Genomic DNA, 25,667 nt, shown 5'->3' on the forward strand with positions numbered 1-25,667 from the left:
TATTTTTTTTTCGACATTTCTGGCCTCAGAACGCGCCTCGTGTTATAGAGATCGTTACGCAAATATAACGAGTTTCTTTTGTTATGTTGTTTTTCTACCGCCGTGTTCTGCGTGCCCGCTGGTACTTCACCTCGCGCAGCAGTGGCGAGCTGGTAGTTGCCGCATTGTGCCGTCTTTCTTTTCCTGATTTAGAACGCTGTTAGTGCCGCATCAGTGTGGCTACGGTGTATTAATCGCAACTTCGAGAAAGACGATCGGCGCTTGTGCAGGCGGGTCAAAGTTGGTTCTTTATTCTATGGTCAAGCGATCGAGCGGTCTTCAAAGTCGCGCGATGATACACTGCCAAATCCGCAACATTCTTTGCAGTGTTCGATTCTGTCGCGGGCGTTTCTGAAGTTTTGTTTGTTTAATAAAGTTGGTGTGTGTCACGGAGGCCGACGCCGTTCTCGCCGACAGTGATAAAAATGTCAACACGCGTCGCAATTTCACTTTATTGTGCGACGGCAGTTCGCAGTAGCGATGAATAAAGGACCCTGCTGACATTCACTTTTCTGCGTCGTTTTCCGTTTCTTAGCGGCATCACTCCCCGTTATCATCTTAAGATATATATATATATATATATATATATATATATATATATATATATATCTTATATTTATTTATTTATTTATTTCATCGTTGCACTACAGTAGCACTATCGAGCAGTGTGCTGCAATTGTTTCAGCGGCAGCTCTGGGCCGGTATTTTGTAGCGATGCCTTTAAAGTAATAATGCCTTTTCACGCTTATCGCGCTTTGTCAGTGGTCAGAGCGACGGTCCGCTCACGATATCAACGTTGATAACGCGAGCGGACGGTCGCTCTGACCACTGAAAAAGCGCGATAAGCGCGAAAAGGCATTATTACTTTAAAGGCGTCGCTACAAAATACCGGCCCTGGAATATTTGTCTGTTTTGAATACCTTTAGTAGAAGGGTTCTTTTAGCCTCCATAATATAACCTTTACTCGTGTAGGAAGACATTTTTGTCATTCTCAATATAAGGATAGCCAAAAGGCACCATGCAAGGTTTTGTGTAACTGTGTCGGATATACTAACCCACATACATATAAGCCTGAAACGAATGGGGCCGTAGGCTCTAACACATTACCGGTGCTCACTTCAAACGAAAGTGTGATTCGGGAAAAAGAGGAAGAAAGATACACACAAATGAGGGCTTAAACTTTCTACATGTATACGTTTTGTCAATGAATTACCCACATGTTCCTTCCACTTTTTTGGCAAGCGTTAGTTTTTCTGTGCCCCGCAGGGGCGTCTGCGTAAGCAGGCGTTTGGTGTGTTGCGACACCACGGACCCGAGCACATGAGGGTTGGACCCTCCCGCGTCTAACCGTGCGTGGCTTAGCCGTGTCCGGGGAAAAGGGGATCCTGGGGGTTGAGCCGATGCCGGGTGTTTGGACCTTTACGGCCCCTCGGCGGAGGCAACACACCTCTTTGGCCTCTGCTTCACGTAGACGGCACCCCCGGACTGACCCGCCCGGGGAAAACCGGTGGTCGCCTTTTCCTGTCCCCCTCTCCAACCTTTTGCTTTCCTATCTCCTTTCTTTTACTCTCCTGTCATCTCTTCTCTTCCGTCACTTCCTAATTTTCACAGGCGGCTTGGGTTAACCTTGTGTATGTGCCCTCTCTTGGGTATCTTATATTGGGTTATAGCAGCAATGCACGGCTGGCGTCTGCAGCCTTACACGTTAAGTGCTGCAGCGTCCCCTAGTTGGGCTCCGTGGTGGGTGGCCGCCATTGCCGCCGAAATAAACGATAATAACATGGGAACACCTGCATTTCCCCGTCTACTTGATCGTCACCCTCACAAGAGGGGACGCACCGATGAAATATTAAGCCTTTTCAAACCTAAAGAAATTTTTCCTCGTTTCCAAGTTGTACATAGTGAAAAAACAGAAAAACCAGCTAGGACCCTATCCCCTTTCCTAGTTGCAAAAGGCCTGACTGAAGCACTTGGCCCTGGCTATAAGGTCACCAAAATGGCGAGCGGGGACCTCCTCCTTGAGATCCGTGATAAAGAGCAACACAGTAAAATAAACAAGCTTGTGGCATTTGGAGACATTCCTGTTACCGTTTCACCTCATCGGTCTATGAATACAGCACGAGGAGTAGTGTCTGATGCAGATCTTATCGACTTGTCCGAAACCGAACTATTGGAAGGCTGGAAAGAACAAAATGTAACCAACGTACAGCGCATCATTATCAGACGAGACAACAAAGAAATTCCTACAATACACCTGATTCTGACCTTTGCCACTTGCGATCTGCCACAAACCATAGAAACCGGATACACAAAGATAGCTGTCAGACCATACGTACCTAATCCAAGACGATGTTTCCAATGTCAACGATTTGGCCACGGCTCGCAGAGCTGCCGTGGTCGACTCACATGTGCGAAATGTGGAACCCAAGGTCATTCCTCAGACAACTGTGAAGCGACACCGCACTGTGTAAACTGTGATGGTGAGCATCCAGCTTACTCCCGATCTTGTCCCAAATGGAAAGAAGAAAAGGAAATTATCACTCTAAAAGTACGTGAGAATATCTCTTTCAAGGAAGCACGTAAAAGGTGCTCACCTTTCCACAGCACAACCTATGCTGACGCGACGCGCCAGGGGGCAGCGTCGCACCGGCCTCCGCCACTTGTCCGGCCCGCGCACAGCGAGCGGTCGGCTGTGGCGCCCCCCGCCCCGGTGGTGGCAGCAGTCCAACCTGCTCCACCCACCCAGCCACAGAGACCCGCTACCCCAGGTACCTCGGGTCTCAAGACCAAGCCTCATCAGGCGAGGTCTGAAAAACGAACAAGCAGCCCGCACGTGCGGGCATCCAGTGCCTCCCAGGAGGCGATGGAAACAACACCGGTACCTTTGGTGCCGAAGAACCGGCGTGGCTCTCTCGAGCGCGCCAAAACAAACAAAAAACCCATAACAGGGCCGGACGACGGTCCTGTTACCTAAGACACTACACACCTGAACACAGAACACTCCTCCTCTCTTCAATAAGATGGCGGTACAAATTATTCATTGGAATGCCCGTGGCATTCTAAACAACTTAGATGACATCAAGGAAATAATACAAGAATTTAATCCTAGGCTGTTCTGTGTTCAGGAAACACACCTAAAAACATCAAATACAAATTTCCTAACACACCATACATTATTCCGCAAAGATTGCGATGATGGTCACACCGCGTCTGGCGGCGTGGCCATTATAGCACAGAGGTCAGTTGCTTGCCAACACCTCCATCTTCAAACAAATCTAGAGGCAGTAGCAGTTAGGGCAATACTCTTTGACAGGTTGGTGACAGTCTGTTCATTGTACGTACCACCTGAACATCGTTTGCAACTTAGAGAACTTGAAACACTTGTTAATCAGCTCCCTGAACCATTCATTTTAACAGGAGATCTGAACGCCCATAACACGATGCGGGGCGACTTGCGCTGCGACGCAAGAGGGCGTACTGTAGAAGACTTCCTTTTATGTTCTGGTGCGGTTCTGCTGAATAAAAAAGAACCCACCTTCTACAGCGCCACACATAAGACATTCTCTTCAATAGATTTAACCATAGCTTCTCCAACTCTGATGTCATACCTTGACTGGAAGATCATAAAAAACCCTTATGGAAGTGACCACTTCCCTATTGTTTTAAATCTAACAAAACAAGCTGGCTGCCCTCCACAGGTTCCCCGATGGAAAACCGACTCGTCGAACTGGGAACTGTTTGAAAAGATTACGTACTTGAAGTGGGATGATTTGGTTTCCTTTAATATAGATGAAGCTGTGGAATATTTGACAGGTTTTATCATAGACGCCGCTGAAAATGCGTAAAACAAACTAACGGACTTGCTAATAAGCGTCGCATACCTTGGTGGAATGAGGAATGTAAAGAGGCACGGAAAAAACAAAATAAAGCTTGGGGCCTGCTCCGCGACTCTCCAACTGCGGAGAATCTCACTAATTTCAAACAGGCAAAATCACAGGGCAGGAGAATACGCCGACGTGCTAAGCGGGCTAGTTGGGAAAGGTACATAAGTAGCATCAATTCTTACAAGAATGAGAGTAAGGTGTGGAACAGAGTGAACAAATTGAAAGGCCGGGAAACACAACCACTTCCCTTAGTAAACACTCAGGGTGACAGTATGAAAGATCAGGCCGATTTCCTAGGCGAGCATTTTGAAAGCATTTCCAGTACATCCAACTATGAGCCAACTTTCCTAAAGTTCAAGGAACACGCAGAGCGGGAGCGCCTCAAACGAAAGTGCGCAACAGAAATGCCCTACAACCGTCCGTTTAGTCTCGCAGAACTCAAGGCTTCTATCAGTTCTTGCAGCAACTCAGCACCTGGTGGTGACCGCATAATATACGAAATGATCAAGAACCTGCACTCAGAAACATTAAACACGCTTCTGTGTCTTTACAATACCATGTGGTCATCTGGACATATTCCATCCTCATGGAAACAAGCCATTATCATCCCAATTTATAAACAAGGCAAAGACCCTGCATTAGCCAGCAGCTATAGGCCAATAGCACTTACAAGCTGTATGTGCAAGTTATATGAAAAAATGGTGAACCGGCGTCTAATCTATTATCTGGAAAGCAACCGTCTACTTGACCCCTTCCAATGTGGTTTCAGGGAAGGTAGGTCAACAATAGACCACCTCGTTCGCATTGAGGGAAACATTAGAGACGCTTATATACACAAACAATTCTTTTTATCTGTATTTCTGGACTTGGAGAAAGCCTATGACACAACAAGGCGATTCGGAATCCTTCGAGACCTATCTGCAATGGGTGTACGCGGCAACATGTTAAACATGATAGAAAGTTACTTGACTAACCGCACATTCCGCGTTAGAGTGGGCAATGCCCTGTCCAGAAGCTTCATTCAAAAGACTGGTGTGCCACAAGGGGGCGTGCTTAGTTTCACCCTCTTCATTGTCAAAATGAATTCCCTTCACAAAGCCATACCATCCTCTGTTTTACTCAGTATATGTCGATGATGTGCAGATAGGATTTAAGTCTTGTAACCTTGCAATATGCGAGCGTTCAGCTCGGACTGAACAAAGTTTCAAAATGGGCAAATGAAAATGGTTTTAACCTAAACCCCCTCAAAAGCTCCTGTGTACTTTTCTCTAGAAAGAGAGGCTTAATACAAGATCCTGATATGCTCCACGGACAACACATACCAATCAACACTGAACATAAATTCTTAGGCGTTATACTCGACTCGAAACTGACATTCATTCCTCACATCAAGTATATCAAAACTAAGTGCCTGAAAACAATGAACATCCTGAAAATACTGTCACACACAACATGGGGTAGCGACAGGAAATGCCTCATGAACCTCTACAGGAGCCTTGTACGATCGCGTTTAGACTACGGCGCTGTAGTGTATCACTCTGCTGCCCCCAGTGCACTCAAGATGCTGGACCCTGTGCATCATCTTGGTATCCGCCTTGCCACCGGTGCCTTCAGGACAAGCCCTGTCCAAAGCCTCTTTGTCGAGTCGAACGAATGGTCCCTTGATCTACAACGGTCATATTCTACTTTTAATTACTTTCTAAAAGTACATACTGATAAAGACCATCCTTGTTATTCTATCATCAACGATATGACCTCTGCAACACTTTTTCATAACACGCCTGCAGCGAGAGAGCCATTCTCGCTCCGTGTGAGGAGGCTGAGTGAAGAAATGGACGTCCCGCTTTTTGGAAATCGCCTAATGGCTCCTGCTAAGCCGTTACCGCCATGGTTGTGGCGTACCATTGACTGCGACACGTCATTTGTGGAGGTAACGAATCACGCTCCAGAGGCCCACATTCGTATGCATTTCCTAGAGCTACAATTTAAGTACTCGTGCCCAGAATATTACACAGATGCATCTAAATCACATGCCGGCGTATCATATGCAGCCGTCGGCCCATCCTATTCGGAGTCGGATGTTCTGCACCATCATACAAGCATCTTTACAGCAGAGGCGTATGCACTATGGTGCGCTGCAAAACACATCAAGCAGTTAAAACTACATAAGGCGGTCATATACACAGACCCGTTAAGCGTCGTTAAAACATTGATTTCATGCTGCAAACATAGAAATCCAGTAATTGCACATCTTTTCTCTCTCCTATGTACTATTTATGCCTCTGGCCAACATGTAACGGTATGCTGGGTGCCTGGACACAGAGGTATTGAAGGTAACGTGCTAGCAGACCGAATGGCAACTTCCTTAGATACAACATCTTACAACGCGTCCATAGCTGTTCCATTTATAGACCTGAAGCCATATTTGCGGAACAAACTCAGAACCTACTGGCAACATGAGTGGGACGCTGAAACCCTTAATAAGCTTCACGTGGTTAAGCCACATTTAGGGTACTGGCCATCACTGACCAACTCAAGACGAAGTAATGTCCTATTCTGTCGTCTCAGAATAGGGCACACCTATGGTACACATTGTTTTTTGCTGACTGGCGGTGAACCTCCAAAGTGTAGAAGATGTGGGGACACCCTCAGTGTTCAGCATGTCTTCCTGGAATGTTGCGAAGCACAAGCCGAAAGAAAAAGACACTTCCCTTTAGCATATAGGCAGTATATACCACTCCACTTGGCACTGTTTCTAGGCAGAGAACCGCTATTCGACATGAAATCTGTTTTAGCATTCTTAAATGACGTCCGTACTCTCAACGTATTCTGCCCAAAAAACTCGTAGCACGGCCTCCTGCGAGAGGCCGCTGTTGCGATGTCAACCTTCGTTTATAGCACATGCCTCGGGCCCCTTCACTCAAGGTACCTGGTGAGGCTGTTGTGCTACTCGTCAACCATCACTTCTTCATTCTTAAATACATGTTAAGTTATCACAACCTTCTTCCACCTTTCAACTCATAGCATACGCCACTTCAGTCACTATCATTATTTTATTACCTATATGTTTTACGCCATTTACAGCAACAGTTTTTAGGCCCCTTTACAGCCATGTTACATCTACCATGAGAAACTCATTGCCCGCGTCATAACAGCTCATCGATTACATTACCACTTGTCATGGCGCTCTTTGGCCATACCTGGCCCTTGCGCCATAAAACACCACACATCATCAGTTTTTCTGTGACCTACATTGTCACCATATCAAAACGACAGTCGAAGGTAACATACTATAATGAAGTGCATATGAAAATTTCAAATAAGACTTCCATGTTTTTTATTTTATTTTACATTGCCATCATTCATAAAAACATTTGGTTGAGACTTGAAACTTAAGCATTCCCCATACACAAACTTGCACTTGTAATAATAATAATTAAAATAATAATTATTATTATAATAGTAATAAAAAGGAACAGATTACTTTACAATTACTAAATAACTAATTAATATTACAAATTACATTTTCAAGAAAGTAGCTGACCATTAATTACATTACAGAGTACTAATTACTTTTTGGCCGTTGTTTTTTACATTATGTTCCTGATGATAGACTACAGAAAAAAATGTTTGGGAAATTATTTACTTCTAAATCATAACTGTTAGGGCTTCTGCAGGTAATGATTTACAAGAAGTAAACAATTAAAGCTTCCACTTATGATTTACAAAATGTAAACAGTTCAAGCTTCCTGGGTTATAAGAAGTGAAGCTAACCTACCTCATTTCCATGTATGATGTCAGCCGCAACACTAAACACTCTAGGGTGTCTGCTTGCTAGCTTTCATCATATTTAACCTCTGCTTTAGACTTCTACTGCTACGATCTGCTTCAACTTTTTTTGCCTAAGTGGAAGAAAAGAAATAGCTAAAAATCTCTCTCATCTGGCCATACAATCATTTGACAGGTCACCTTCGTCGCTTAATTTTCTAGTTTCAAGAAAAGAATACAAAGTTCTTTTGATCAAACACCCTCACGTGCAATTTTAACACCTCTTCCTTCTAATATGTCCCTTCAGAGTTAAATTGTGTGAAAGCAGCCCACTATTTCGAGTTTGAAAGTCCTGATATAGAGAGCGGAGATGTCTCCCACTATATATTTTGCTTTGTCGAACCTGCTTAAGTGGAGTCTCTTGCTAGTCTGAACGAAACACTTTCTAAAGAAATAGTCATTGAGAAGTGTGCCAAGAAAAGCCTTTTTTTTACCCCTTCTTCTGTTCTCAGTGCAGGAGTCAATGGCGTTTAGACGTGTTGCAATAGAGACGCAAACGAATAGAAAAATGAGGTAACATCTCCACTCATCCCTTTTCTTCATACTAGGCACACTCTTAAAAAAAGGTAGTCTCAACCGACTCTTTTTGAGGTGTATCTGCTCGTCACACATATGACCACCTTTTGGGTGGTAACATAGACTCTCTTGAAATTACAGTACCGGCGACTCTCTTACAGTACCGGTGACTCTCTCCCTCAAGGAGCACTGAGGAGTCTGTTTACTCCCAAAGCAGGAGTTGATGCGACTACCTTAGTGGTCCACGCAAGTACCTCTTGGTAGTCAGCAGAACCCCTTTGCAATGGCCACAATGACCCTTCCTAGGGTAGTCATTTGACAACTGACAAAGAATGGTGGTGTACATGACTACCATGGCAAGAGTTGATGCGACTACCTCAGTGGTCCATGCAAGTACCTCTTGGTAGTCAACGGAACCCCTTTGCAATGGCCACAATGACCCTTCATAGGGTAGTCATTTGACAACTGACAAACAATGGTGTTGTACATGACTACCATGGCAAGAGTTGATGCGACTACCTCAGTGGTCCATGCAAGTACCTCTTGGTAGTCAACGGAACCCCTTTGCAATGGCAACCATGACCCTTCCTAGGGTAGTCAATTGACTAACAATGGTGGTTGTACATGACTACCATGGTAAGAATTGATGAAACTACCTCCTGGTACTCAACCAGACCCTTCACAGCAACTGCTGTGACCTCTGCCTGGGGAGTCAAATGACTATCTCTAAGCTAATATGGAAGCTCGCTACATATAGCTTTTAATTTGTGTAAGCAACAAAAGCGTTGTTATTCAGCAGCTCTCAGCCACCATTAGATGTTATAATAAACTGCAAAACTATAAACAACTAAAAACACTGGGCAAAATGAGCACAAGATGAAAGCAGGAGCCAACGTTTCGACAAGTGGACTTGTCTTTTTTAAGGCGACAACGAAAAGAACACTTAGCACATAGCATCACAATGAGTTAAACACCAAGAGCCAAAATTTCACTGTCATATGTAATAACCTCAAATGCATCAGCATCATACCTGGCAAAAAGAGAAGACAGCAATCTGATTTGCTAAATTGGAATCAATGGCCAACCTTGAGGAATACTATGCGTCAGCTGCGACATCCAGCATGTTTTTTTTTTGTTATGGGGGGGGGGGAGATGTGGTGTACAAGGCAAGCTGAACAGCGCTAATATGTCCAATGTTATGTAATATAGCATTTCAGGTATTTGAGAAAAAGTTTTATTTCCTGAACAAGAATTTTATTTCTTTGCCATGACAAAGGGCTCGTTTATTTCAATATGCCATGGAGGCATACATGGGCAGAATAATTAAATTTCAATATTGATAATTAACGACAAATTTAAAATTTCACCATATCGAAGCAATGATACAACATCGATGCCAGTAGGAGAAAATAAATATGACTAAAGACCAAATAAATGTAAAACAGGGCATGACGAATAATGCCACTTAAAAATCCATGTGCAGCTTGCATAGTAAATGCATCACATTATGTTTCAAATGTGCTACTTCTTGGCCATCCTATCATCCAATTTGTCAAAAAAAGACTGCTGTCTCACCTCTGAATCTTTCCATTAGCACTGCCTCCATGTTTGCATCAAATTTTGATCGGCTTCGGTTCAGATCTGAAAGAACAACACAACAGTTAAAACATGTACAAATTTATTCAATAAAATATGCGCACATCACAGTGACTTTTCGCGAGAGTACATATAGCAATCACAAAAAGCACTTAACTTTGTAAGGAAAGCATCAGTTTACAGCACACGAAGAGCCTGAGAGAAGAGGTACACTGCATCCACTGATGTTCTCAAGGAACGAATCACCAATGGCCTTGCCACCAGGGTTCATCGTAAGCCCACACATATCAAAATACCTAGATGTTCTTTCTGTACACCTCAAGGGCCACAAACGCTAGGCCGCCTCATCACTAGTAACCTCGCTTTTCGGTCTTCGCTCAAGTCATACAAGGCAAAAAGCAGAGTTGATCTTGATGCTAAATGACACGCAATGTAATGGCCAGCCGCTAAAACTGCCAAGTGAGCAAGAACATCATGCCTCAGCGCCCATCCGCTAAGTGGTGAGAAAGAAAAGCAAGCGTGCTACCATCCTGTATGCATGATGTGGCATGAGCGAGACTTTTGCTAGAGTGTTGAATGCCTGCAATGGTTGGGTGGCACATGTCCCTTCCAGCAAGCTATGTGATCAACTGGTGTACATGAAGGACCCCTTCGGAAGATTGAACTAACTTGGCTCCATGTACATATTCACATGCAAAAAATGTAATTCACTGTCAATCTGGCAACGTTAAGAAGCACCCAAAGCAGGATAAGCACTAACTCTTTAAAAGCAACCTTATTTCCCACGCATTATCCGAACACAAAGAGAAAACAGGTCCTTCTATACACTAGCACTAGGCATCCATAATTGCCACTGCGACATTACCGATGAAATTACTACTAAAATCACTGCATATTTAGATGACGTGCTAAGCGATAGGAAGGACACACGATAATCTGCCTGTTATCTATGCATGCGCTCTCTGCCATCTCACCCGTACAGAACCAAACCATTGCCTCTGCTGTCATTTGTGAACAAAGGACCCATACTGGCTCCGAAATACAATTTCTTGTAATTTCATTATTTTTTAAAATATCATTGGTGAGTGTTTGCTTTATGCCCCATAATACAAAAACTATGACTAACATTTAAACACAATAAAGTTTTCGAGGTTTCACTAGCTATTGGCAGTACTACTCAGCTGCATAATCCAAAGCTACGAACACCAAAATAGCCTGAGCGTTAAAAAAAGAAACAAAAAAGCCTAAGTGCATACAGGAAGGTGCATTTCAAGACGACTTTAGCAGCTTAGTCAGATTTCTCAGCCTGCTCAGCACTGGCTGTGATTTTGTTAGTTGCAGCAGTTAACCGTGCTGTTAAAGCTGTTGGGACTAGGTGCCTAGTTTTGTCGTTTTCGTTTTCATTTCAATCATGTGTTGCAGCAATGAGAGTGTCTGCTCCGCAGAGCTGATGTATTCGATGTTGAAAGCCCCAGTACATGGAAAATAAAAATAACCCCGTTACACCGGAAATGAAGTCTAATACAGCTACACATATATATACACACTTCACACACAGGGCCTTGGAAGAGATGCAGTTGTCACCAGCGTACAGCAATGTGGGGTGGGCAAACTCCTGTCCTGGCGTCTGCAAAGCAAACATATAAATACATAAATTGTTGGTGCACAAAAACAATACGGGTTGCTCTGCGACAAGGTTTTACAGAACTGACTTTTATTTTAGGTAAGTGTTGTCGAAATGAAAAATCACGCAGAGAAAAAGACAAAAATTGCTAATTTCTGTTTGAGGTAGGCAAAAATGGTTTGTTATATTACCAGAAAATTAGAACAGTTCTAAGCTTTTACTTCAAAAGCAGTAAGTACCAATTTTATTGTGCTACAAAAAAGATTACCATAAGCGGCAGTTCAATTTTCATAACTTAGTTTGGCAAGATCATATGTGCAGCCATGGATGGTTGCACAAGATTTGCTCTGTATGTGATCTCATCTGCCACTTTGACATATTTAATTGCTTTGATAATGTCCATTAGGTAGAGAGCATAAATGGTTTCTCTGGTTACTTTCATTGCTTTCAAAGCCCAACAAAAAGTACCACTAATAATTTGAGTAAATAGAATGCCACACATAAAGCGCGTGCACACAATGATTAATTGATTGATACTTCTTAAGCCTTCATAATCAAGTTTAACAAAATTATCTCGTTTTAACTTAAGGCTATACTCAAATTGTTTATCTTGGTGGTTTTCTAGCTCTGAAATTTCCCCACAGTTATACCAGGGTCTTGAATATTACGCTGTGCATGTTCAAAAGAAGGTTTTGTACTCACCGCTACACTGTTCTTGTTCACATTTTGCAGAACAATCCCATTTTGGGGTCCGCTTCGTTTAGTATAAAGCTTACTAAAGTTAACTGCCTGGTTTTTAAGAAAGATGTGCAAATTTTTCTTCACTTACGGGGATGCGAGCTGCTGCAGCGACAGCGCTCGCATCCCCGTAAGTGGCATAAACCTGTGTCGCTGCCTGCCGGCAGCTGCAAAAAGCAGCCGGTCACGGATGTTTACCATTGGGTTTACCGTGTGTTGCCCGCTCGTGAACACACTGCAAACCTCCCTGACCGCCTGCATTCTGCAGCTGCCGGCAGGCGGCGACACATGTTTATGGTAGCGCCGCCGCTGCAGCAGCTCGCATCCCCACAAGCGAAGGCAAATTTGCACTTTTTTCTTAATACCAGGCAATTAACTGTAGTAAATGTCAGACTAAACGAAGCAGCCCCCAAAATGCAATCATTTTGCAAAACTTGAGCAAGAACGGTGTAGCGGTGGGTGCAAAACCTTTCTTTGAACAGGCGCAGCGAAATATCACGGGCCCTGTACATATTGACAATTGCCTCATACTGACACTGTGTACTTGGTCGTGTAAGCAGCTTAAAGTTCTAACCATTTTTGTGAACATGTCGTCCCCTCGCTCATTGACAAGAATTGGTAGAACCATGATGGCGCTCACGCCTTTTGCATCTGAAGAGAAAAATTACAGCAGTGAAAGGGCTGCAGCTGCTGACGAATTTCGCTGCTTGTAATTATTAAGCAAACTAGCAAGTATAAAACTGCCAGCAGCAACAGCTTATAAGATTCATACAATCATACAGCAGTCCACTTAGGGAATTTCGGTGGTACAATTCAGTACTAAATGGGCAGTGAATAAATAGTAACTGCATATCATCATCATCAGTCTATATAAGTCTCCAATGCAGGACGAAGGCCCCTCCCTGCGATCTCCAATTACCTCTGTCTTGCGCTAGCTGATTCCAACCTTCGCCCGCATATTTCCTAACTTTATCACCCCACCTAGTTTTCTGCCATCCTCGACTGCGCTTCCTTTCTCTTAGTATGGATTCTGTAACTCTAATGGTCCACCGGTTATCCATCCTATGCATTACATGGCCTGCCCAGCTCCATTTCTTCCTCTTAATGTCAACTAGAATATCGGCTATCCCCGTTTGCTCTCTGATCTACACTGCTCTCGTCCAGTCTCCTAACGTTAGGCCTAACATTATTTGTTTCATCGCTCTTTGTGTGGTCCTTAACTTGTTCTCGAGCTTTGTTAACCTCCAAGTTTCTGCCCCATATGTTAGCACTGGTAGAATGCGATGATTGTACACTTTTCAACGACAGTGGTAAGCTCCCAGTCAGCATTTCACAATGCCTGCCATATGCACTCCAACCCAATTTCTTCTTCTGTAAATTCCTTCTCATGATCAGGGTCCCCTGTGTAGGTATATACAGCTATAAGCAGCTAGCTGCATATAGCTATCTACAAAAAAAGGATATTCGCAAGATGTGTTCGGCTATTTAACGGGTGATGCTTCTGGAAGTGTACTGCAAGTGGGTCAAACATGAATAGGTGGAACAAATGGGCCAGATTTTTGTTAATCAAGACTGTATGCAGCCAACAGATAATTAGGCCACGGAAAGTACAGGGGAAATTAAATGTGATTTTATTGAAATGTAAAATAACTAAACATTTTTTATTTATTTATTTATTCAAGGTCCTCACAGGCTCCGAAGTGGAGTATTCCGTGAGGGGGGTTACAAAAGGTTAAACAATAAAATAAAAAGGAGCAAAAATCCTGTTATACATGAATTCACCAAAATAGAACTTATACAATAGTTAGCGATAAAGATTATTTCCAATTATACAATTCAGGCTGGAGTAAGAAATTTGTAAATATACAGGTAAATCAATTTAAAACACGTTCACATGACAATCGCAAAATGAATTCGAAATCAACAATTAAAATGGGCACTTAACTCTTGTCTAAAAATCACTGGATTAACAATATTAGCTATTGTGTCAGGAAGGTCATTCCAATATTTAATAGCCTGTGGCAGGGCGGATGAATTAAACGCGTTAGTTTTGCCAAAGAGGCGTTGAAAGCTATGCTCATTATGCAGACGTCTTGATGAACGGAATGGACGAGTTAAGGTTAAGGAAAACGAATGTTCACTGTGAACTATTTTGTGCAATAAACAAAGTAGCGAAATAGTTCGACGTTTTTCTAAAAGCGGGAGTGCCAGTGCTGTCTTGATGCTTGTTACGCTAGAATGTATGCTATAATCTCTGATGATGAAACGAGCGGCACGGTTCTGAATAGCTTCAAGGTCATTGATTAGATAAGTTTGGCAAGGTGACCAAATGTGCGCAGCATATTCAAGTTTATGGCGAACAAATGTTTGATATGCTAGCTTGCGAGTAGTTTGAGGAGCATCGTAAAGATTACGCTTCAGATAGCCGAGTGTACGCGATGCTTTTGCTGTAATTGTGGTGATATGAGTTGACCATGAAAGGGTTGGTGTAAGATGGACGCCTAGATACTTATATGAGGATGTGCTGGAAAGAGAACGTTTGTTAAGCGTGTAGTTAAATGAAGAATTCATACGTTTACGACTACAGGTAATCAACTTGCATTTTTCTGCATTTAAAGTCATTTGCCATGAGGAACACCAATGGGAGATTCGATCAAGGTCTTGTTGAAGAGTGATGTGGTCATGATGCGCATGAATTTGTCTGTATACGACGCAGTCATCCGCATACAACCGAATTGTCGATGAAATACCGGAAGGAAGGTCATTTATGAAAATGAGAAATAAAAGTGGGCCTAGCACGCTACCCTGAGGTACACCGGACGTAACATTAGACGTATCAGAAGAGTAGTTGTCAATGACTGTGAACTGTTTACGAAATGACAAGAAGTTACGAAGCCATGAGACGGTAAGGGACTCGAGGTTAAGGCAAGACAGTTTGGAAAACAGACGACCGTGCGCAACACTGTCAAAGGCCTTCGAAAAATCTATGAATATAGAGTCAGTCTGGGAATTATCATCCATGCTTACGTGAAAGTCATTAGTAAACTCAATTAATTGTGTTTCACACGAAAAACCTTTTCTAAAGCCGTGCTGGTTAGGAAAGAAGAAACCGCTTTTTTATAAGTGTTGTGCACTGTTAGATACAATTATGTGTTCAAGAAGCTTACCAGGGACACTAGTTAGAGATATAGGACGGTAGTTGTTAACAGAAGTTTTGTTACCGGATTTGAATACAGGAATTACTTTACCCAGCTTCCAATCATATGGTACTTCGCCGGACGACAAATATTGCTGAAAAATGTGGCAAAGGATAGCACTAGAAGGAATGACAGTGTGCTTCAAAATCTTAGAGTTGATACCATCTACACCAGCGGACGTGGATACCTTTAGAGTGCTAATTAATCTGGCAATACCGTCAGGGGTTATGGTGATTGGCTCCATAAACAGGTAATCTACCTCTGTCGGTGCAGGCATATTGGAATGATCCTCCTGGGTAAACATAGCGGAAAAGTAATTGTTAAAAGCATTTGCGCAGTCCTCTCGATTGACGGCGATGCCGGAATCGTCTTGCAGTGATATACTAGGGGAGATAAGTTTCCAAAACTTTCTGGGGTTATTTTTAAGCAGTGATTGCAGGTCCTGCGTGAAAAATTTTCTTTTTGCCTTTCGAACGGCGCTGCAGTACGATTTTTAGGCAACCGTATGTTTTACCCATGCAGCTGGCGTCCCCAAAGTTTTAGCAGCTCCGAAAAGGCGCTTCTTTTTGTTCCTTAAATTGCGAAGGGTCCTGTGAAACCAAGGTTTCGATAAACTGTGATGGAAAGATAGCTTGGGTATGTAAATACGTATTAGTTCTAGGATTTTGTCCCTGTATAAGCACCAATTTTCATTCACTGTCCTGTGCGAGAAACTAGTGAGAAATTGAATAGAAAAGCGCTCTAATTCTTCGTTTATGGAGTAGAAGTCAGAATTTAAAATATGCTTAGATATCACGTGACGCGAATGAGAAGATACATTAACTGTTAATTGGATAAGCTTGTGATCACTGAATCCTTGAGTGCATGTAATGGTGTTTGCAATTTCGGGAGCGGTAGTTAGAATAAGATCCAAAGTATTATCTCCCCTAGTGGGTTGGTTTATTAGCTGAACAAGAGAGAAATCAAGAATTAATTCAATGAACTTCTTAGAGTAATGTGATTTACTGGTTAGGCGTTGCCAGTCTATGTCTGGTAAGTTAAAGTACCCAGTTAAAATAATGTGTGCCTTCGGAAACTTATTCTTTATTAATGCTATGTTGTCATACAAGTCGGAAATGAATGTGCTAGGGCTGTCTGGTGGCCTGTAGCATACACCGAAGATGAAATTTACCGACGGTAGAGTAACTGAAATCCACAATATTTCTAACAGGGTAGGAATATGTACGAGAAAGGACGTAAAATGCGATTTTGTTGCAAGTAACACCCCTCCCCCCTTTTGCCGATTCTGTCATTCCGATATATAGTGTAATCGCTGCAGTACGGCAGAATTTCTGCGTCAGTAATGTCAGGGTTAAGCCATGTTTCCGTAAGTGCTAAAATATCACTATCGTTGTTTTCTAGGTATGAGCATAGATCAGTAACTTTAGGAAGCAGGCTTAGAACATTAGTATATGACAATGATAATGTAGCAGTTGGCTTGCTGTTATCGCTCTGCGGCTTAGAACTAGAAGTAATTGACCGTTGAGCAGATTTGTGCGCTAGCTATCGGGATGATTGCACAACGGAGCCAGAGTCGGCGTCATATATGAACACGTGGTTGTTCATTTTCATTCGGTCAGCAGTCAGTTTACAGGGCAGATTTTTAGATTTAGCGTAAGCGAGAAGATGCTTCCTGGCGACACGTGTTGCCAATGAGTAGTCTTCACGAACTGCGAATTGAGTGCCTTTAAACTTGAAACCATTTTCTATTACACGCTGCTTATCCTTGAAAAAGGCAAATTTCACTATTACTGGTCTGCATTTATCGGGAGTGAAGAGCCCAAGACGATGAGCGCGTTCAATTTGATTTGGTTCGATAGTGGTGCCGAGGTTTGTGGAACACACGTTAATAATCTTAGTTTCGGCGGATGACCAAGTCATTCCGGATGAATCATTCGGAATGCCAAAAAATACAAGATTAGAGCGGCGAAGCCGGTTTTCAGCGTCATCACAACGAGACTGAATTGTTCTGAGCTGGCTAGAAAAGCTGTGATGAGACTCAGATGGTTCTGATGCGGACACTGGTGTGGCAGTTTTGAAGGAAACAAGATCAACTTCGACTGCGCGAATTCTTGTGGACAATAGCTTCAATTCAACGTCGACAGAAACCTGCCAGTTTTTCAAAGCTTTCATTTCATCACGTATTTCATTTTGACCAGCTTCAATTCGTTTAACAGTTTCTAGGACAGTTTTAAGCGTTTCCGGTCCGGGATTCGTTTCGATATCACCGGACAGGAGCATTATTAGTCTCTTAATACATCCGACAGCGTTGCACATATAACGCTCAAACACACACGTCCATTTTTCGGGGCACGACACCGCAAAGAGACAGCGATTACTGGTCTTAAGACAAGTACAATCATTGAAATAACCAACCTGGAAGAACAAATTGGGTGAGTGCTCCATGTTTGAAGCGGCGTCGAGCCCCAGCGCAGTGCTCCGTGGAAGGCCTATAAATGGCGCGCATCCCATCTTGACAACCGAGGTGGTAGCAGCCTTCACCTCCGTGTGTTGCCAACCGAAGCCATGTAGCAGGTCAAGTAACGGTGGCTGCGGCCAATATTCGGATCCGTGTGTTGGCGGCGGCCTACGCTTTCGCGTAGTCCAGATCTTGAGGCAACCACGGAACAAAGCAAAAGGGTGACCTGGAAGAACAAATTGGGTGAGTGCTCCATGTTTGAAGCGGCGTCGATCCCACACAATTTAAACACATTGGAAAAGAAAGTAGGAAAAAAACAACTTGCCACCAGTGGGGGCAAACCCACGTCATATGCATTACACATGTGAGCCTGTATCAGTTAAGCACGATGGAGGTTATTCTCCCATTCACCTGATTCCGCATTTGTTATGTTTATTAGATATGGCCCTGGAACTGTTAGCATCACTCAAGGCCATGGCTGACGCTGCAACATGTTCGTTGAACCGTAGGCATCATGTGGTACATGACATTTAAGAGCAGGCAGATGGCACTGTATGCTACCTGAAGGCATCAATGCTGTTATGAATGCATAGACTTATAGGCCTGCTGCCTGCTCCTAAGGGTCATCCCCTTTGTGATGGTTGCAGGTAAAAGTATGTGCCACATCTTCTGCCATGATTATGAGTTTGGTGCTGGGCCACATCTAGTACACATACACAAATCCCCAAGAATGTGAATGAGAGGACAGCTACTACCACAGCTCAATGAGTAGACTATGCATGCTATATTTGCAAGATGTGGGTTTTGCTCCCACCAGTGGCAAGTTATCTTTGATATTTTTTTATGACTTCTACAGTTCTATAAAACCACATTTAATTTCCGCTGTGGTTCACTTGGCCTTTCTATGGTTGGACCAAACCTGAAAACCTTGCTCATTATATTACATTGTTCTTTTTTGTTTGTTTAAGAAAAACTAGCAATAACTACGTATTTGAAAAACATACTATACAGGCACTGATTCAAGTTATAGTTTCCTTAGAATTATATAATGCTATCTTCAGAAACCTTAAGGATAGGCCTAGCTAATGTGAACATATCTGCTAGTTTGTTACTCCTATTCAGGTGTACACACTTGGATTATGTGAGGACGCATAGAAAAAATACTCAGTGCAACGTGTAATTTCCTCAAGGTGCTTTCACTTTGTATCCTTAGCGCTGCTTCCACCTGAATTTGGGGCTAGTTCATTATACATGTCGAAGTGAAATGCATGAACGAGCTACAATAAAAAAATGGTATCATCTGTTTCCTTTCTGCTGTGCTTTCTCGTGACTCAGTAGCACGTTTCAATTCAACGCCATGTAAACTATCAATTGTGAGCGGATCTTACATTGCTACCATACTGCTGCTGTACTGCACTCCACGGTTCCTTGACAGTCAACAAAAGCTATTCACTGGGAATAAGTTTTATATTCAAATAGCATTGTGGCTTCCTTAATAAATGCTGAAAAATAGCTTGTGACCAACATCACTTTATTCCTTTCAGTCATGACTGTGTGTGGCCTCCAAATTTAAACACATTTTCTGTATATCCAAAGCAAACTCAGCCAAGAAAATTCAACCTGTAGCATGAACATTTAGGTGACATCAGGTTAGTCATCATAGTTACAGAAATAACAGATTGTGAAATTTATTATTTTAGATGCATTATTTCACGACAAGAAATAAAAATTGTTACAGAAGTAGGTACACTGTTATTAATCTAAAGGCGTTCTAATGCGAAAAAGAACACCAATTAACAGCAATGATACATAGCAACACTTTCTGACTACTTGTCAAACATGGTGGTATGCTTTTTCAGACACTGTTGTTTTGCATTATTCGTCTTATTTATTATGATGTGTTTAGCATTAGCTAAAGCTTACATTGGTACAGCAATTATCAGTTGCAGGATACCTAGTACACACGATTTTACAAGAGCAGCTCTGATGCAGTTGACAGTTATGTAGCAGCAAGTGGGAACAACAGTGCAATTTAGATAAATTAGGAGATTTAAGCTTTAGGATTTTGTACTTGTTTTTCAGGCGCATGTGCCAGGAGAACTAGAATGAGGTGAAAGCAACTGACTTTACATAAATACCAGTTCAGTGGCTTCCGGTTTTCAGGTTGTGTAAGAAATTGAAAACAGTACACAGTAAAAATAGAGTTGCCCTAATCTTAACTTGTTTTTTGCACTGTTTCCTTCATGTTCTAAAATGTACCAGCCGAGTTATCTTAGCACACCTTTCAACACAGCAGTTGAGTAATTTCTTTCTGTATTAGTTTGGTCAAAATTTTTATGCATAAATGACTACATGTACAAAATATATTGTTCAACTAATTGTATATTTTGCTGAGCATGCAATTAATTTTACAGAAGGCGGCCGTATTGCACCTCAGATGCAGAGCTGCTGTTGGCATCTTCAAATTTAGTCAAGCTGCAAAGCTTATAGATCACAGCATGTCTACTCAATGACAAGCACACAGACGAGAACAGTTGCGAGAAACAATGGCCATAAACATTACGAAGTGCTAAGAAAGACTTTTTCAGCATGTTTTAACCTTTAAATGTGCCAAAGAAATCAAAATGAAGGAAATTTACAAGGAAATGCTCTTACATAGCCAGAGTCCAATCTGTTCCTCAGGGCTGGGTACTGGTTTACCAAGGCACCTTGCAGCAATGTTGTACAGCTTATTCGGGTACCTGATGTTAACAAAAGTGTGCATAAGCCTTTCTACATAAAACAATATACAAAAAATATGCAACAGCACTGTAGTGCAACCATTTCCAAGAAATCATATCCACCAGGTGAACTGTGATTCACCAGATGGGAGAATTTGTTCGGTTAACTGCACTATGAAAGCATTAGGTGCATGACGAGACAGAGGTTATAAAATTTATCGGATGGGTTTGACACAGGAGAGGGGTAACAGTATATCCTTTGGTCCCGCAATAGCCGAGATAAACTGATGATGATGGCCAGAGTTCACACTCTAACAATACTTTCACCAAAACAGATTATAAAAGATTGTAATTATTACTTCAAATGAGTTTATTACTAAGAAACGCACAAAAGGGAAAATTAGCCATGAATACCAATTTGAAGAAGCATCTTCTATAAAAAATTAGTCGGGCGGCTGATTAAAAGCTAGTTGTTGATCAATTATCGTGAGTGTACAGCATGTCACTAATTGCCACTATATGACATGCATTTTATTTGTTTTCTAAATTTCCATGAGCGTGCAGATATTCCTTCCAGTTGCAAAGTTGTACGAGACACTAGCTGACATGTACACAAAATTTAGTTCACGTACGCCCAGCTGTTTTTTTAGAAAAAGGTACTAAGTCGAAACATCACAATCTCAGAAATGTGCGAATAGATGTGTCAAATTGCTTGCTTAATCAACACATCCCACGATTAGTCGTCTTCATACTGAACTTTACAGTAGTCTTTCCCTCTCTTTCTGCAGTCCTTTCATTGCTGTTATGCTTCAGCTTTAGCTTGAAATTGCTTTGTTACCTGCCATGAGTCTGTTGATAGCATGCACATGGAAAAACAAAAATGTACAGGAGTGACCTCCAGATGCTTTAGTACGCTTTCACTGCAGCGGTTGCAATAAAACTTTCAATTTCGTATCAATGTATGTGTTTTCCTCATCAGCAACACTAAAAGGCATGAAATAGGTCCTTCGCAGATGTGACGTGTCCTCCGAAAAGCACACACCAACATAAACAAAAGGAAGAGGAACGCATGAGAGCTACAAAGAGCTCCCTAAGGGCTGTAAAATGCATTACAAAAAGAAAAAAAAGTCACATACCAAAACCAAAAGTACTGTCTAATGCAAGACGTTTTTATAGGATGGAAACTTCATATCATCTTAAGTCTCGACGACGGGTCATGCCCACTTTACAGTCGACGCTACAACTATAATGAATTAAATAAGTGGTTTAGAAGTCGCATATAGCCAAGTGTTTTATATTTTTTGAAAGCTATAAACATGTGCTATCGGAACAACGCAAAATCAGTAATTTACGGTTTGGGCCTAACAACGTCTAACCCCCCCCCCCCCTTAGCAGCTGTACCCACAATTTTCAAAATACCCGAATGCTCTAGACACTGGTCGAGAGCATTCTCAGCCCAGAAGGCATTGAACACATTGCACTTTTCGAGCCTAAGTGCAGCCAGTCTACACTGGCTAACCTCATTGTCTTTCTATCTAAACCTCTCAATGCCTTTTCATTAGTAACAAAGCTTTAATGGGGCCCTGAAACACTTTGTGCATAGTAAGAAAGCATTGCCACTCTGTTAACGAGGCTCCTGTGGGCATGTATACAAAATATTACATGACATGCAGCAGAGAATTCACAATCTCGTGCAAAAGCAGTTAAAAATTGCTTGCTCTCACTTAAGCATAGTTGTTATGCAGTGTCATCGCAAGCAGCTAGACCCACAACAGCTATTGGCTGATTTCGTGATCGCAAGAACATTCTCAATAATACCATTATTGCTCATTTGAGTTAAATAATATATATATATATATATATATATATATATTCGACCTGAAAAAGACAAAACAGCCATTTCACATTTGCACTGCTTTTCTGAACATGACGACTGCACGCTGCTGCGCATGGCTTCAGAGATGAAAAGCGCAGCGTAGACAATGCGGCCGCCACGAGCCGTCTTGCGTTCACCCTACGGACAGCAGCGGGGCATTGCTTCCTTGTGCCCCTTTGCTAACTCCCCTGTGCAGCTTCCAGCATGCTAGTGGAAATGAAAGGAGACAAAAAACCACTTATCGGTGTGATAATTATGTCTAATTTCACTTGCCCTTGAAGGATTCGAAAATTTTTGTGGGAGGGAATTTTTGAGGCGACGTAATTTAATAGTGATGTTATTCTATGATTACTTAGAAAAGTGTTTCAGGACCCCTTTAAAGTATTGCTCAAATACTTTTATTTTATCCTTCCAGCATATGACAGACTTTAGTCATACAGAGTTAACTAATGAGTACAGATTAGATAAGACATGAGGATAAGCATACAGCTGTTTTGGTGCCTCTGATGCTTCAGAGTGGCTTTGGGAGACGAATAAGTTAATCAACGCCCCATCATGCTACTGCTGTGCTTTCATTCATGTTGACATAGCACGGGAACCGATCTTTGATCTGAAAGCATACACCAGTCGTTTATGAATAGGTTTGAACCAGCGGACACTGAACAGGCATTGATTAATTTTTAGCCTTTTTCTATGGTTTCTGTAGTGTCTCAAACAGGTTTGTTATTTAAAGCCATCACAGCACAGCACAATACTAATCCTGCGGCCCATATGTGAGCTAAGTGCAGGACACATTGAGCACACAAGTTTGAGCTTATTTAGCAATGCCAGCAACAATCAGTATATAGGAACAGATGATTTCCCAAAGATAGAACCATATAGCTGATTGCACAACGTTTTAATAGTCTTGTTGCTGAAAATGTCAGTGGTTTTCCTGGTTGGTTGAATTTAACTTTATTACTGCATGATTACTGCAGCAAACAAATAAGGCATACAACCCTCCTGTTTTCCTCGTCTTGTCTGTTTATTGGTTAAGCGCTACAGAAATTTGCAGATTATGGCATACTACGACCGGTTACACAAAATAAAGCACCATTACATTGTTTGAAGCTGTTAGTACTTCACCTTTCCCCATCTAATAGGGTAGCGATTGCACACCTGAGCTCAAATCAGTAGTAAACCAACCGCAAAAGTTTTCAGAAGACGGAAGTCCCGAAAACGTTTAGTTTCCTTTCCAGTTCTCCCCTAGGCAAAAACTGAAGTTGAGCAACGATGTGTTCGTAAGGGCAAGTATGCGTTTCACCTGTCAATGTCAGCGACGAGCCGAAAATATTTGTAATTGGCAGCACAGTGAAGTGACACAGGGCAATTTCGTAACACTCGGACTGTCAGGTAAACGTGAAACAACTCAACAGTTACTACTCGTGCTCGACATTTCCGCTACGCATACCGCTGCTATTTTGCCCATACGAACCAAACAGTGACCAAATCATCTTTGCACTCCATAACACGCAGAACATTCATGCTCACCTGTATTAGAAGATCGTTGCATGTCATCAGGTGCGCGAACCTACCCATCCGCACACTTTCGTGAAGGTCGGCGAGCTTCCGGGCGCCTGTGAACTTCAAATGTTCTTTGGTGGCCCGTGCGAAACGAGGTAAACTGTTTCCGCATCAGTCGGCGAGCCTTCAGTTGAAGTCGGATCAGATGACATGCTGCTACAGTTGTCGGGTATCACAGGCGCAACGGACGCAAGAGAAAAATCCCCACTCGCGTTTCGACGGTCGCAGGCTTGCCGCCGTCATGGAATAAAGAAACGCCGCCGTGGTTTCAGATTCCGAGGAGGTAACCGTTGCTACCGCTGCCGCGCTTTTCACAGTTGCGTATCTAAAGTTGAAGTAAATGCGAAAGCCATAAGCCAACCACTGTACTACGAGCATCAAAACCGCAAACGACCGTGAAAGTAATTGTGAGTCTCGAAGGTTCTGCTTTTTTTCTGTACTGCAAGCCCATTTTACTTACGACGTCACCGCTGCGTTTGAAACGGTTCTCAGAGGCTATGCTTTAGCAGGCTAGAGTGGGTCATAAGACCCATGACAGGTTTTTGATATATTATTTTGTTTTATTTACAACATTGTGGTAAACCTAAATAAAGATGTGTTTCAACGATAATTAGAGAAACAAGCTTCAATTGCTAATTATTATTTTTGCTCACTGGTACACGGCCCGAATTAATCGTGTTTACTAGAAGGCGACACAAATAGCTGTGCACCTCTACTCGGTACGCTCCATCAGCTTCAGTGAATGATGAGTTCCGCGTGCAACTTGGTGCACTTCATAGTTTGTTTTTCATTGACATTGAGTGTATATTCATGTTATATTTTCATTTCTTTTTTTATTCTATGCATGTTAAATCAATATTTATGTACTTCCGCCCCTTATTGCTTCCCTTGAGGAATCTTTAAATACAAAACAGATATGTATGTAAACCGCGTTGTATATAAATACCATCCAGTGTTTTCACTATGAAGTTTGCGTTGTGCCATCCTGCTTCTGTGATTTCTTACTGAGTATTAAAAAAATCAATTTGCATTTCTTGCTATGTTGATAATTCAGTAATGAAGCACTGCATGAAACGCCTTTTACTTTTGCGGCTATAGTTAACCTGCATTGTGTTGTTTTCTTTGGTATAGTCAACCAACTATTCCATTGAGTGATCCAATGAATCCACATTGGTTGATTGGATAAGGTGCTTATCAGTGACTCCCTTCAAGCAGCATGGGAGTCCTCCATTTCATGCGCGAGTCCCGACTTCGTATCGCGACTACCTTTGGAAGAAAAGGTAGTCAGCGTCTGAAAAAAGAGAGTCGAGGTAGTCGTGACTCTCTTTTCACTCTCTTTTTTAAGAGTGCAGGTGCAAAAGCAGTAGTCTGGGCCAAATCATCATTAAAGAAATACAACCTAATATGTACAACCATGCTACTATATAAACTTTCAGTTGAATCGCTAATAACTTCATTCTAGAGACTGACTTCTGCAATGAAACTTCAAAATGAAAAGGCATGCTCATTCCATAATAAATCACTATTTAGTGTTTGCCGAAGGTCACAAAAAATTTAATGCAGTACGTAGCAAAATTAAATTACTTGTTGACATTTGTAACTATATAATAGAACGACAGAAAGCTGAG

At 42.2% G+C, this 25,667-nt stretch overlaps 1 long non-coding RNA gene across 1 annotated transcript; it reads right to left on the minus strand.

The window, feature by feature from the left end:
• Window positions 1-9,966: 9,966 nt before the first annotated feature.
• LOC125947002 (uncharacterized) lies at window positions 9,967-24,198 on the minus strand. The gene is made up of 3 exons (XR_007468061.1): window positions 24,007-24,198; window positions 22,506-22,683; window positions 9,967-11,490 (listed from the first exon to the last, which is right to left on the minus strand). It is a non-coding gene; the product is annotated as an uncharacterized LOC125947002 (long non-coding RNA).
• Window positions 24,199-25,667: the final 1,469 nt, after the last annotated feature.

Source organism: Dermacentor silvarum, chromosome 7, assembly GCF_013339745.2.
Source record: "Dermacentor silvarum isolate Dsil-2018 chromosome 7, BIME_Dsil_1.4, whole genome shotgun sequence".
Classification (NCBI taxonomy): domain Eukaryota; kingdom Metazoa; phylum Arthropoda; class Arachnida; order Ixodida; family Ixodidae; genus Dermacentor; species Dermacentor silvarum.